The sequence below is a fragment of the Lissotriton helveticus genome, chromosome 8 (assembly GCF_964261635.1).
Source record: "Lissotriton helveticus chromosome 8, aLisHel1.1, whole genome shotgun sequence".
In the NCBI taxonomy this organism is placed as follows: Eukaryota; Metazoa; Chordata; class Amphibia; order Caudata; family Salamandridae; genus Lissotriton; species Lissotriton helveticus.
In genome coordinates, this window is record NC_136069.1 from 1,199,103,932 (window position 1) to 1,199,119,429 (window position 15,498).

The following is a 15,498-nucleotide window of genomic DNA, read 5'->3' on the forward strand; positions in this document are numbered from 1 at the left end:
CGGCTACTATGCCCTGGAAACTGCCGGAGGCCAGGAGGTGCAGGCTGCACAATACCTGCACATGTGTGGGCACAGAATTGTTTCGCCTTGTTGGGTGCTGCATGATGGGGTCGAGTTCTTGTATCAGCCAGGTGATCATTTCCCCATTCAGCCTGTATTTAGCATAAATCTGTTCTCTGGTTTGGCCCAGCAAGGTGACCCGCTGCCGGTAAATCCTTTCCTGCCTCATGCGTCTCCTCCGTGCTGCTCGCTGTAGCCTTCGCCGCCTCACCACCATGCACATCCCTGGCATTGTGGAACGCCTAATGCTGCTGCTGAATGTCCTTATGTGTGATTGGTCAGGCCTGGACCTGTTGGTGATTGGCCAACAGTTTTTCAAATTTTACTTAATCATGGCTTTTATGGTTACCACCTGCTTTGAGTTGTCCTTAAATTGCGCCGCGCAAACGTGCGATTTAGCGCTTTTTCGCTATTGTATTTTTTTCATGAATGCCGATTGAGACAATATTGCGTTTCGCTATTCATTTCGCAGATTCCGTGGTTGGTCGCTATGTCCGTATCGCTAATGCTCGACTACCCGGAGTCTGCGACTATTATAGCGTAATCGCTATTTAAATCGCTATTCTGTGTTTGCGAATTCGCTATTTCGTACTTGAATGCCGATTCCGTGTTTTGCACCCGCAATTGCATTTTCGCAGCCATTGCGGGCGCTATTTCGCTTCATGAATCAGGCTGTTAGTCTCTTATGTGTTCATATTCAGTAGTGTCTCTGTGTGAAATGTTTTCTTTCAGCAGAGTCATGCTGCATATCATTGCCTTTTTGTCGTACCCTATTTTTGCTGGCTGTAAAACTATGTGCACTTTAACCCAGTTAACCAGTGGAAAACTGCTTATGTTCCACCTTTCAAAATGGCAAAATTGGTATACACCTGATTGTTTTTTTAAATGTGCTTATAAGTCCCTAATATTTGGTGCCAAGCATAACCAGCGCGTATAAATAAATTCTACTAGTGGACTGCACCACTCTTTGTGCCATCTACTGCAGTTGCATTGTAAAGTATCAGCCTGATTCATGTACGGGCCGTTTTGCGTGTCCCTAAGAGCGAATCATAGCGACTCGCTATTGAGGAAACGCAAAACGGCATTCATGTACTTTTCGGGGAAAAAATAGCGACTCGCACGCGGGCGCTAAAGCCGTTAGCGACCAACTAAAAACGCAGAAAAATCGCTATTCCCGGCTACCTGCGATCGGGATTGCGACTCGCAATCCCGTGCGATCGGGATTGCGACTCGCAATCCCGTGCGATCGGGATTGCGACTCGCAATCCCGTGCGATCGGGATTGCGAGTCGCATTCTCGCGCGATCGGGAAAACGGGAAGACGCATTCCGAGCACCGTGATGACATCACATCCAGGAAGCAGGCAGTTCCCACCCCCAAACACCACAGTGACGCTATCCTACGAGTGAGCACGTCGGAAAGCAGACGCCTAACCAGCGATAGCGACTCCAGAAACGCCTGAAATAGCGACCGCCATGTCTGAGGAACCTGTCCCTGGCCCCAGCAACAGCGCAGGACGAAAGCGCAAGCTCAAGTTCTCAGAGCAGGAGCTCGAGAACCTAATTGAAGGGGTGGTGGCCAACCATGACCGGCTCTTTGGTACCAACTCCAGAAAGGTCCCAGAGCAGGACAAGCGGAGGATCTGGTTGGGTATAGCCGCCAGCGTCAACTCGGTGGGTGTGGCCGATAGGTCCTTGGAGGAGCTAAAGAAGCGCTGGTACGACCTCCGAGGTCGTGCCAAGGAGAGGGTGGCGGAGCGCCTTGGTGAGGCATCGGGCACTGGAGGTGGCGGACCGACAGTCCCACCCAACACACCCCTGGAGGACCAGGTTGAGAACACCTTGGAGAGGGAGGCGTGCGTTGGCGTGACCCCTCTGGACTCCTCCCGCCCCACCCAAGACACTCAAGGTAAGTGGCATGCGACTGCGACCCTGTCCCCTATGACCGTCCCTGACCAAATAGGCTCACTCATTGGCCCTTAGTCATGCCTATGTTGTGCATCAGGAAATGCCCTGAAGCATTGTGGGAGATGTAGTATGTCCACAATGTAGTAGTACCACAATGCAGCCAGAAAGGTTCCAAAGTACGCAAATCCACAGCCATCCAGGGAATGTCACCCAGCATGCATGTAACATCTGCACGTCTGACAGTCACATGCAACTAATGAGTATCCACTTACCCTCACAGGTGGCGCAGATAGCAGCGACAGCGAGAGGCTGCAGATTGATGAGGAGGCCCAGGAGGAGGACTCACAACCCGAAACACAGGCACCAGCCCCTGCCGCTGCACCAACACCAGCAGCCAGGCCCCCCACCATACCTGCTCCTGCATCTGCCGCTGCACCAACACCAGCAGCCAGGCCCCCCACCGTTGTGGCCCCTGCAACTAGCATCCCACCGGCAGCCAAGGCCAGGCCCCCCACCGTAGCTTCATCTGGATCTGCCGCACCACCCGCAGCCAAGGCCAGGCCCCCCACCGTAGCTGCATCTGGATCTGCCGCACCACCCGCAGCCAAGGCCAGGCCCCCCACCGTACCTGCTCCTGCATCTGCCGGCCCACCGGCAGCCAGAGCCAGGCACCCCACCAATGTGCCTCCAGTTCCTGCCGCACCAGCAACACCTGCTGCGACACCACCTGCAGCTCGTGCAACGAGATCTGGGCCTGCGACAGCGGCAACACAGCGGCCGATCAGCAGGAGGGGCAATGGGCATCTCCATGCCTGTATGAGCGTCGAGCGGCGCATGCTCAGAATCCACCAGCGCCAGTCGCAGCAGCAAGGGGCCATCCAGCTCCAGCTGCACAAAATTGGCCGCAATGTGGCGGGAGTTGGAGACAAGATGGACCGCATGACGGCGGCCATGTGCCGCATGACTGCAGCCATGGAGGATAACACTGCTGCGCTCATCAAGCACCGCAGTGTAGCAAGCAGGCGCCACCACCAGCTAATGAGCTGGCTGTCGTCCTATAGTAGGTCGAATTATGTGGCAGCAAATGCCACCACCCAGTTGTCGCGGCGCTCTCTCACCCAGCAGCACCAACTGGTCCAGTGCTGCGAGGACATAACACGTGTCCTGGAGCACCTAACCACCGCCGTGACGGCACTTCACACACCTGTGCTACCGCCCACTGTAGGGGGAGACGATGCCAGTGAGGGTGCCTCCAGCGTGAGCAGCCAATCTGCCACGCAGGTCCCGCCACCTAGGCGCAGCACCAGGGCAACGCCTGGTACAGCTGCCCAGGATGAGGATGAGCCTCACAGGCGCCTGGGCATTACGCGCCGGAGGCGCCTTTGACACTGTCTGAGGGACACTGCCACAGGCTGACGCTAAGCCTGCCAAGAACCTTCTTCACACTGCAGTATGCTGAAATACTGTAATTTGTAAATAGTTGAAACCATGACCTTTTTCTTGTGAATGAAACAAATACATTTATTTTGCTGCACACATTAGCCTTGTGTAATCATTACATTTTGCATGCAATTGTGATATGTGGGTTGGGGGAAGTGGGTGGGCTAGAAATTGTTCGCTGTGATGTGGTTGCGACGTCTGTGGCCTTCAGCTGGGTTCTCCCCGCGTGCATGGTGCGCATGTGCTGGTGGCCGGTCGTCCCCCTCAGATTCACTGCCTGAGATGTCAACAGGTATCCGGCGCTTGGTTGCAATGTTATGAAGCATTGCACAGACAGCCACAATGCGGCAGCACGCTGCAGGACTGTAATACATCGCCCCACCTGTCTTGTGCAGGATACGGAACCTGCTCTTGAGCAGGCCAAATGTCCTTTCTATACAGTTCCTTGTCCGGATGTGCGCAACATTGTAGCGGCGTTGCTGAGGTGTGGCAGGGTTGAGGTAAGGGGTCAGGAGGTATTCCCGTAGGGCGTAGCCACTGTCACCTGAATGAGAGGAGCAGATGTTGATTGCCTGTGCAGCGCAGTTACTTCATGGCAATGTGACATTGTCGACAAAGTGTACTTACCAAGTAGGTGTCCTTCCCCAAACTCTCCCCTGAGCAGTCGTGTGTGGAGTCCGCTGTGCCTGAAGATAAAGGAGTCATGGGTACTCCCTGGGTACTGGGCCACAATGTCAGTGATGATGGTCTTGGCATTGCAGACCATCTGTATGTTGAGGGAGTGGTAGGACTTCCTGTTGCGGTACATATACTCCGTGGCAGCTGGTGGGCAGATGGCGACGTGGGTACAGTCTATGCAGCCGAGGACATGGGGAAAATGGGCAACATTGTAAAATTGTAGTTTTGTCAGGTCCAATTCCTGTTGGCTCGTGGGAAATGTGATGTGGCGGTGGAGCTGGCTGAGCATGGCGTCAACAAAAGTGTGGAGGCAGCGTGACATGGTGGGCTGGGATATCCCCCCAGCAGCGGCTACTATGCCCTGGAAACTGCCGGAGGCCAGGAGGTGCAGGCTGCACAATACCTGCACATGTGTGGGCACAGAATTGTTTCGCCTTGTTGGGTGCTGCATGATGGGGTCGAGTTCTTGTATCAGCCAGGTGATCATTTCCCCATTCAGCCTGTATTTAGCATAAATCTGTTCTCTGGTTTGGCCCAGCAAGGTGACCCGCTGCCGGTAAATCCTTTCCTGCCTCATGCGTCTCCTCCGTGCTGCTCGCTGTAGCCTTCGCCGCCTCACCACCATGTACATCCCTGGCATTGTGGAACGCCTAATGCTGCTGCTGAATGTCCTTATGTGTGATTGGTCAGGCCTGGACCTGTTGGTGATTGGCCAACAGTTTTTCAAATTTTACTTAATCATGGCTTTTATGGTTACCACCTGCTTTGAGTTGTCCTTATATTGCGCCGCGCAAACATGCGATTTAGCGCTTTTTCGCTATTGTATTTTTTTCATGAATGCCGATTGAGACAATATTGCGTTTCGCTATTCATTTCGCAGATTCCGTAGTTGGTCGCTATTTCCGTATCGCTAATGCTCGACTACCCGGAGTCTGCGACTATTATAGCGTAATCCCTATTTAAATCGCTATTCTGTGTTTGCGAATTCGCTATTTCGTACTTGAATGCCGATTCCGTGTTTTGCACCCGCAATTGCATTTTCGCAGCCATTGCGGGCGCTATTTCGCTTCATGAATCAGGCTGTATGTTTCTAGGCCTGCCACTATAGCCTGGTTATAAAGTTTTATACTTGCAAATGAAACCTGTTATAATAAGCCCTTTCGACAGACCTAAACCTTCCTTTAAATATTAATAAGTCATCCTTAAGAGGACTAATTGTCCATAAAACAGGTTGTATATTATTTAAAAGGAGCATGTGTAAATGTTTAAGATTAAACATATCCTTCTAGTGAAAAAGACCCAAAAGCTATTTTCACTGTATCCTGGTTGGCTGTTCCATAAGAAAGCATTAGGATGCAATATTATATTTAATACATTTATTTCCAGCTAGAAAGCAGGTACAGATTTCATTTTTGGACTTCTATTTATTACAAGCTCAATTCACTGGTGATGTCAGGTTTGTAATAAATATTCTGGAAAGTTTTTCTTTAGATAGTTACTTTTTCCCTTCCTGAAGTCCCCGGCAGCTAAATCTGCATTTTGCTCTCCTACATTTGCCAGTTACTAATTAGCATTTGAACAGGTGTAAATAAGGTGTAAATAACGTGTAAAGTTGCTCTCATGAGAGAACAAGAGCCCGATGACTATCTGAACCTTACAGAATATAGAGGGAGGAGTGGGGCTGTAAGGATCCTTTTCGACATTAAAGTGTCAAATCCAAGTTGAATGCCATATCCTACTCATCAGGTCTGCAGGACATTTTCATATTGCACTGGGAGCACACGTCAAAAAGGCCTTCCCAACCACAGTCAAATGTTAGCTCACAGTTGGGCTTCTTTGTCCTCCCATGCAGGCAGGCTCCAATTGCAGTAGGCCTGTTTTTGATATTAAAGTGTAAAATCTGGATTAAATGCTACATCTTGCTTGACAGGTCTGCTGGAGTTTTTCAAAATACATTTTGAGGCTCTTCAAATGACCAAATACAAGATGCGAGACAAGTCTTGTGCATTCCCTGTCTGGTTGCCTCAAACTCAGCGTTGTTCTATCAGACTACTGTCTCTGATGTTACTGTGGTCACAGGAGCTGCCTCAAACTGTGTTTTGGCCTTAGAATTGGGAGGATACTAGGATTACAACAATACACTCCCAACACATGCCCTTGTGTTCCAGGCCCAAGTTTAGTGTGGCTTAAGACTTCGGGCACCTTGAAAATGCGCAAGGTTGGCAGGATTAGCCCCAGGAACCATTACTCCATTGGTTAGGGTGTCTTTAGGGGCCCTTCACACCCACTTAACCGATGCTAGACATAAATGTGGCATTTCCAAACCCACTTTAGCACACTCCTGGAATTGTAAAAGATCAAAAGAGGACTAAACCTCGTGTCTGTGACCTGAGAAGAGCCAAGAAGCCTGGACCTGCTCTCTCTCCTACATAGGACAATGAAATAGACTCCAAGGGTCATAAGACTGACCCTCTATTCAAGCTAAATGGATACAACAAGCAGCAAGAGTCCTTTTCTACAACTGCCCAGCAGGGCTGGACTGGCCATAGTGGGCACCAGGCAATTCCCCGGTGCACCGTACGGGTGGGGGACGGTTTTGGGTCCCTGGGGGCCGTTTTTGCTACAGGGCCGTTTTTGCAAAATAGCTGCAAAATCGGCCCTGTACCAAAATCGGCCGAAAGCCGGCACTGGCATAGAGCTCGGCGGTACCTGCACCCCCCCCAACCCCTCCCCCGAGTGGGTAGGGGGTGGTGGGGCTTACCGAGAACTTTGCCAGGGCCGTTTGTGGTTCCCAGTCTGGCCCTGCTGCCTAGCTAATCACTGGCAACTGGACATAGAACAGATTCTTCCTGCCACCCTGTGGTCTCTAAGTGCCTCTGTTGAGGTCATTGTGGTCTTAAGAAGTGTACTTCGTTGGTGGATTAGTAATTAAAAGGGCTAAAATCAAAAGGTAAATCGTTTGCCCAGGTTGAACCTGGCAGATGCATCTGGCCTGTGCTCCATTGAGTCAGCATCAAATTGCACCTAGGCCCCGTTCTAGCACTATGATTGACTATCATTGGCACTTGGTGCTTACTTGGTGCTGTTTATAGTTAAAACTTTAAAAAAGTATATTTCCTGTTCCCTTTAGTGTCTTTTTGTCATTTGTGTTGAGAAATGTTACTCTATTTTTCTAATCCATTTTATGATTTTCATAGTTGTATTTTGACATTTATTACTGATTTTAGACCTGCATAAATTCTATACACATTGCCTCAAAGTTAATCCTGGCTGCTCTGTGCAATAGATGCCAGGGGGTTGAGCTCAAGTGAATTTAGTGACTTTAGTGATTCTTTCTTATAAGGACTGTGGGGATTCCCGGAGATGGGTGCCTACCCCCTCAACTAATGACCCTATTTCCTACTGTCTCATACCATACTACTGTTACCTCCTTAAACATACTTCAGGGACATACATTTGTGTTATTTTGCAGGTAATGTTGGTTTAACCTACATCTTTCACCAATAAAAAAATGTTTTTTGTTTTGTGATATCTAGTGGGAAAGCTGCCAACTGGAGTATTCCATTGTCAGAGAGAAATTATATATTTTTCAGCTAATCAGATGCAGAAAATAAAAAGATACAAAATTGCATACTCTGTCTTTGGACAACACATTGTTAAACGTACAACAGGGCCCTCAACACTTGTTGAGGTTGAGTTCTATTACACTATTAAATTCCTTAGTCATTTAGACAGGGTGGCCAGAGGAAAAACCAGTATAATTATTTTATGAAGGCTTATGAAGTAATTGAAATACATTTTGGCACAAGTAATTAATCCTCACAGTAAATGTAGAAAACTAATTGATTTAGTGGTGTAATTAAATCATTCTCTGTATGAGCACCATTCAGAAAAACCATAAAGTGCTAGTAAGTTATTCAAATGCTAAGGAGAATATGGTTATAAACATTTCATAAATCATGCTATTAGGAAGTATATGTGGCACTATATCTAAAAAAAAGTAGAGCGAAGGCTACAAAGAATCTATGGTTATTTTGTGGTAGGTCAGTTCAATTAAAAATTGTAGAAGGAAACTCAGATCATTCAAGGATCAAGCTATGGTAATTCCTCAACAATGAAGGAGACTGTTTAGTTGAATTTAAGTGAGTTCTAAAAAGCATATTTAATACCATGCATTTCTGCTTCAGCTCACATGTTAATTCTAATGAAAATAATGTTAGATGGACAATAAAAAACAATTTCTAAATGTATAGATTCCTAAGCTCAGGAACTCTTATGTAGTTTTCCAAATTGTTACAAATTCTGGCAATTAAGAAAAAGGTTGCAAAATGATGAATGCAATTGATGGTTCCATGTTATCTTCAGGTCTGGTGAAGTTGATGCAGCAAGGTTTCATACGCAAGGAGACTTGCTCTGATTCAATCCTCTCGAAATGATATGTAACCTATTGATCAACATGTTTTGTCTTCCTAATAATTGCACCACACAACATAATTAGTAAGCTGGGGAAGCTTGCCTATGTGCAATTTCTTTTGAGTGACACATTTTTTGAAGAAGATAGTTTCTGACGGTGCCTGGGAGGGGAGGAAGAGGAATGTGTACTTGGCGCATCCTTACCGGTAGATCAGTCAGGTCTATACATTGAGGGAAAAGTTGAGGGAGATGATGTTATCTTTCTGTTGGACACTGGTGCTACCAGTTCTATTTTGAGAACAGCAGACGTTCCAAACCTACCCCTCTTGGGAGAAGCGATCCAAGTAGTGGCCATTTTTAATAAGCAAATTAGTACCCCTGTTACAGAACCCATGGAGGTAAGAATTGGCAACTTCAAAGAAATGAATAAATTTGTTGTGTACGACTCTAGTCCAGTAAACTTGTTAGGCAGGGATTTGTATGCAAATTGAATTGCACAATCTTTTACACCCCAAGTGGTGTTGAAATTTAGACCCCAGTTGAAGATGGAATCTATATATTAATGTTGGCCAAACAGGAAGCTGAACTTAAAGAGATGACCCTAGAAGAGTTACCAAAAGAGTTGCAGAAAACTGTAAATCCTGATGTGTGGGATTTAACCGAAAAAGAAGTAGGATTAATGGCAAATGTTGACCCAATAAAAGGAACAGTGAAGGAAGGGGCAGTTTACCCAAAAATTCGACAGTACAAAATGAGCCCAGAAATAAAAGCAGGAGTTGCAGCAAAATAGAATGTTTGGTTGAGCAAGGCATTTTAAAAGAAATAATGAGCAGCCAATGTAATTCACCTATAATTGGCATAAAGAAACCAAGCAGAAAATATAGGGTCATACAAAACCTTCGAAAAAATTATAAAATTGTTGTCCCATGTTGTCCAGTTGTACCAAATCCCCCAGTGATTTTATATCAGATACCGTGGGGAGCTGGATGGTTCACTGTAATTGATTCATGCCATGCCTTCTTCTCCATTCCATTGCATCCAGACAGCACATTTTTATTTTCCTATAAGTTTGACAAGCATGTTTATGTCAGGAATCGTGTCTCTCAAGAGTACACTGAAAGTCCATCGATTTTTAATCAGATCTTGAAAAAATGTCTTGAATCTTTGGTGCTGCCCGGACAGTCTGTCCTGGTGCAGTATATAGATGACCTGTTGGTGGCGTCTAAGACTCAAAATGACTGCGTTATTGATACAATTGCATTACTGAATAATTTGGCCGAAAGTGGCCATAAGGTGTCACCTGGAAAGTTACAATTCTGTACCACATCAGTGAAATAGCTGGGGCATCAGATAGAGAGAGGTGTCAGAAGAGTAACATCAGAAAGAATCAAAATAATCAGAAACATGACTTTACCTCAAACACAGAAAGAAATCAGAATGTTTCTCAGAGTTGTAGGATACTGCAAGCAATGGATTGTGGAATTTGCAGTCCTAGCTAAACCTTTGATACAGATGACTAAGAAAAGAGTGAAAGACCCAGTAGAATGGGATGAAGAGAGAATGTTTGCTTTCCTAAAATTACGAGACTGTTTGTTTTCAGCTCCAGCATTAGGGCTGCCTGATTATTCGAAAGAATTTGTACTGTTTTGTGATGCACAAGACAATTGTGCACTTTAATTTCTGACCATAACACATGGTCTAATGAGACGTCCTGTGGCATATTTTTCTGCCACACTGGATCCAGTGGCATCTGCATTGACGGGATGTCTGAAAGCGGTAGCTGCAACTTGCATGAGTCTTGAGCAAAGCGACTCCCTCATTATGGGACATCCTGTAACTGTGTATGTTCCACATGCAGTTGTGATACTATTGACAAGAACCCGCACTCAGTATCTGACTCCTAGTCGGCTGACTAAGTGTGAACGAGTCATTCTAGGTGCATAAAATTTGACCATTGCCAGATGTACTGTCCTGAACCCAGCAACACTGTTACCAGATTCTCATTTTGAAGAGGTAAAGGAAGAAGTCGAACATGATTGTATTGACCTCACTGAATTCAGTACTAAACCACGCCCAGACATACAGGAAGAGCCATTAAAAGATTCAGAGTACGAGCTATTTGTAGATGGCTCATGCATGCGACGTGAGGAAGGAGGATTGAGTGCTGCTTATGCTGTGTGCACATTGGGTGGTATAGTCGAAGCATCGTATTTACCTGGAGTCAAATCTGCACAAGTAGCCGAATTGATAGCTTTAATAAAAGCTTGCAAAATTGGGAAGAATTGGAAAGTAACCATGTACACTGATAGTCACTATGGTTACGGGGTTGTGCATGACTTTGGCCCACTTTGGATGCAAAGGGAGTTCATGACTTCTTCAGGGACACCTATTAAAAATGGATATTATGTGAAATAATTGCTGGAAGCAATTCAATTGCCGAAAGCAGTGGCTGTGGTCAAGTGTGCTGCTCGCCAATCTGGAAACGACAGAGTGATAGCAGGTAAGTGATATGCTGACCAAGTAGCCCAACATTGTGCCAAACACAGAATGGCTATAAATAGGAAAATTGATGCACGTGGAAATAGCTGCCAACTTATGTTGCTTGAAGGTGTGAGAACGTGGGAGGCAGTGAGAGACTTACAAAATGAAGCAGAACAAAAGGAACGGGAAGAGTGGGAAAGAATAGGCTGTCAGAGGAGGGTTGGAGATGGTGTTATTGTTTACCTGGATGGTAGACCTGTGTTACCAGACTGTATGCTTGCTCCTATGGCTAGGATGTACCATGGAAACACCCACATAGGTAGAGATGCAATGATTCGATTGTTCAGACAAACCTGGTTTAATGTGAGGTTCAGGAACGTAGCAGGGAGTCTCTGCCAGAGGTGCTTAACTTGTCAACAAATGAATCCTGGTAGGAAAACTGTAGTTTGCCCCGGGAAAATTGCAAAGGCAGAGGGTCCCTTCATACAACTGCAAATTGATTTCATACAATTACCTCCTTGTCGAGGACTGAAATATGTCCTTGTCATTGTCTGCCTGTTTTCAAAATGAGTAGAGGCCTACCCCACCCGCAGAAATGATAGCATCACTTTAGCCAAACTCCCACTGAGAAAGCTTATACCTCGTTTCGGTTTTCTAGTAAAGATTGAATTAGACCGAGGGTCTCATGTAATAATTTGGCTAATCTGTGAAGCATTCCAAATTGAGCAAAAGCTGCACTGTGCATACCGCCCAGAGGCTTCTGGAGTGGTAGAGCAACTGAATGGCACAATCAAGTCAAGATTAAGAAGGATTTAATCTACGCGTTTGGAGTGGCCTGATGCTTTACCTCTTGTTCTGATGGGACTCAGAAGCATTCCAAACAAGAAAACAGGCTTGAATCCCCATGAAATACTCATGGGAAGAGCAATGAGGCAAGTATGGTAAATATAACTGATGATTTAGTGCTAGAGTACTGCAAAGAACTGGCTGACTAAGTGCATTCTATCTCTCACCAGTTTGGGGAAGACGCTGTTGCCCGACAATTAACTCCAGCACATGACTTGAAGCCAGGTGACTGGGTAGTGATAAAGGAACACACCTGAGAATCTTTGCTAGCTCCACGGTGGGGAAAGCCACATCAAGTGATATTGGTTACCACCATAGCTGTAAAGTGCAAAGGAATTCCAAACTGGATCCACGCAAGTCACACTAAAAGGGTGACAGAACCTGATGAAGTAGAAGCTGAAGGTTGTGCAACTGAGGGGTCCCGAGAAATCGACCTTGAAGTAGCTGATGAGAAACAACCGAGCACCAGTCAGGATGAATGGATTCCAGTAGTTGACGTACCTGCAGAAATTGTGAGAACCCGAAGTCAAACCTATCTAGATAGACAGAGTGATAGTGAGGATGAGTCAGGAATAGAAGAACACACTCAGATTACAGAAATCAAAGCCAATAGTAATTCCGAGGAGGATCAGATAAGGAAAGATCAATGTACTCAGACATCCAAAATGCCAACCAGAGCTCCTGAGTCTGAGGAGGGACAGATAGGTATTAGGGCGAAGGCTCAGGCGGAAGACAATCAAGAGATCAAAGGACCTGAGCAGGACCAGATAGGTTTAGAAAAACGTGATCAGGAAGAAGGCAAACCAAGTCAAAGTCAAATTCAGCAAACTCCTGAACAAGTTCAGATTAGTCTTGAAAAACGTATCCATGCTGAAGTAACAAAAATAAGCCCTGGACAAAGTCAGATAGAGAGGAATTTAGAAGACGACAATGAACAAATTGTGTCACAACTGAATGAAACTAAAAGAGCATCTGAAGAAAATCAAAGCACAGTGCCTGCTTAAAAACTCAGAAAAGGGGATAAGTGGCCTGGGTTTATTAAAATACTGAAATTTCACCTTAAAACAATAAGTGAAGAATAAGAGCAAGTAAATGAGATAACTAGCTAAGCTGGACCATCCTGAGAGAAACCAAGAAGGAGGAGTCCACAATTGAATAATAAGTTCAAAGGCCCTGAATGGACCTATGTCATCCTTGAAGAGTTTGAAAACTTAGAAATAAGTGATGAAAGTTATGACAAATTAATTGATGATCGGATTGACGAAGAAGTGAGACCAACCTGAAAGAAAATTTACAGATCCTAGACAGTGTTACAAAGAGGGGGTACGTCTCCTTAGTCAAAATGGCTGATTATAATGCTGGTGGAAAACCAAAAAGAAATTGTGTACAACATGCTGTAGAATATGCACATGTAGTATATTGATAGTACTCATCGCATGGTTAGGACTCACAGTAACTATACCATTTGTAATGAGTGAGAGTACACAAAATGACACTAGTTCACATGGAGAGATAGATACACATGAAAAGGTAGATAGCCTTAAACAAAGCAAAGTATATTTAGAAGCACCAGAAGAGGTCTTACGGATAAGTGCAGTAACATTAACTCATGCATTGAGGGCTTGTAATGGGCGCACCAAGTCAGACCAACCAGGTAATCACACCTTTAATAGACCAGGACAATCATCCCTACTTGACTACGTTCTAGTGGAGGCAAGCATCTGGCATTAGGTGATCGATTTTGCTGTCTTGCCAAGACACAACAGCGACCACAATGCCTTGATGCTTGAACTCCAGCTCCCAGAACTTCATGGTCCCCCCATTACAGGCCCCTTTTCTGATTCCAAACGAAGAATCAGATGGGATAATCTGAGGAAGTCACCGGACAAGGTAGCTGCACTTTATTCCTAAATCATCCCTCCTTTGTTGGTGATGGAAACTGCAGCGCAAACTCTTAGTGCTCCTGACACCATCGCCCAAATTACGGCCATACAGTCAGACTTAACCACCAGTCTAACTAATATCTTTAATCCCTTGATGCACACTAAGGGCAAAAGGTCTCCGAAATCCACCTGGTATAACAACACTTGCCATATGGCAAAGAGTGCCCTTATTGAAGCCATAAAAACCAAAGACAGATCCTTGATAAAAACTAGGAGGGTTCTCTGTAGGAATAGTATAAAGTCTGCCAAAGATGAGCGGGAGTCTGAAAGATGGGACGTGATTTAACAGGCTCTTACCAACAGAGATATAAAGGAGTTTTGGTCCTTGGTTAGAAAGGCGAGTTCCTCTGGGAGTTCCCCCTTTGAGCCAAATATATCTGTGGCATCATGGAAACTTAATTTCCAATCATTGTACTCCATTCAGGATGTTATGGACCCCACTGAGGGCTCCCAGCTAACTGGCATAGAGATCCCCCTTGATGACGAGACATGGTTCTCTATGACTGAAGTGATGAGTGCTAATGGGGACTTATATTGGGAAGAATCCAATGTCTGGGGCACATATTTATGTGTAATATATAATGCCATTTTAAGCGGTATGGAAATCCCGGACACCTTGGTAGGGGCCGAAATCTTTCCAGTTTACAAAAAGGGATCCCATCTTCTGCCCTTAAATTATAGGCCAATAAGCCTCATTGATGTAACGCAAAAGCTGTTCACCAGGATCATCCTAGATCATCTCGAGACCTGAATGGAAGTGCGTGAGACGCTCAGTGCATCTCACGCAGTACCCCTCTCATCGCCTTACGCATGGACCTTGGCTTCAGACCCATAAATGAGGAAATCGAGTTGCGATCCTTGACCTCTTGGCGCAGACTATGGGCGACACCCGAAGTACTAGTCTACCAGTCGGAACTCAAGGTGATTCTGGGGCTTCCAGGCATGGGAACAATATCCTGGATGGCACTACAAAAGCCCTGAGCTTTAGACTAGGCTGGCCAAATTTATGGACCCACCCGGAGGAAGCGTCGCAGACTATTCCACGCCTCGAGTTAGTTAAATCTTACAGGCTTTTTAGACTGGGTGAACTCCATGGGAATGCTAATCATGGTTGTTAAACTTCTGACTTTTTTAATTTTAAAGATCAATATTTATTTGAGACTTTCCTTGATGACGTATATCTACTCATGGCAAGGAAACTCTATGTCCAGTTTAGATGGGGTTGCCTGCCAGTCCATGCATTTACCAACAAATGGAATAAAGCCTCCCCACCGGATGTCCTACTTATGAGAGGCAGGAAGAGACCCTTATACATGTTTTTTTCTTCTGTCCAGGTTATATTGCAACCAGAAGGTACTGGCTCCTACCAATATGCAGGAATATGGGGTTTAGGCAGATACGGGAGGCTCTCAGAGTTATGCGAACTGGAACGCACTCCCCAATTGTCTTTGCTGTTTCCCGTTTCCTTAACTCCATGTGGCTTAGGCATCGCAAGTTTTTAAATTCCTCTAGTGCAGCCTAAATATACCTTTTCCGTTTTCCACTGCTTTTGAAGATATTAAATATGAATTGACTGTTTTAAATACTTTTTAAAATACAAACATTTTTTTATTTGTTTTCAAGGTTGTATAATCAACTGCTATGGCTATATCTTCTGATGTTTAAACAAATATAATGTATTGTATGTTTTTTATCTGCTGCTTTTATGGCCTGCAATGATCGAAATAAAGC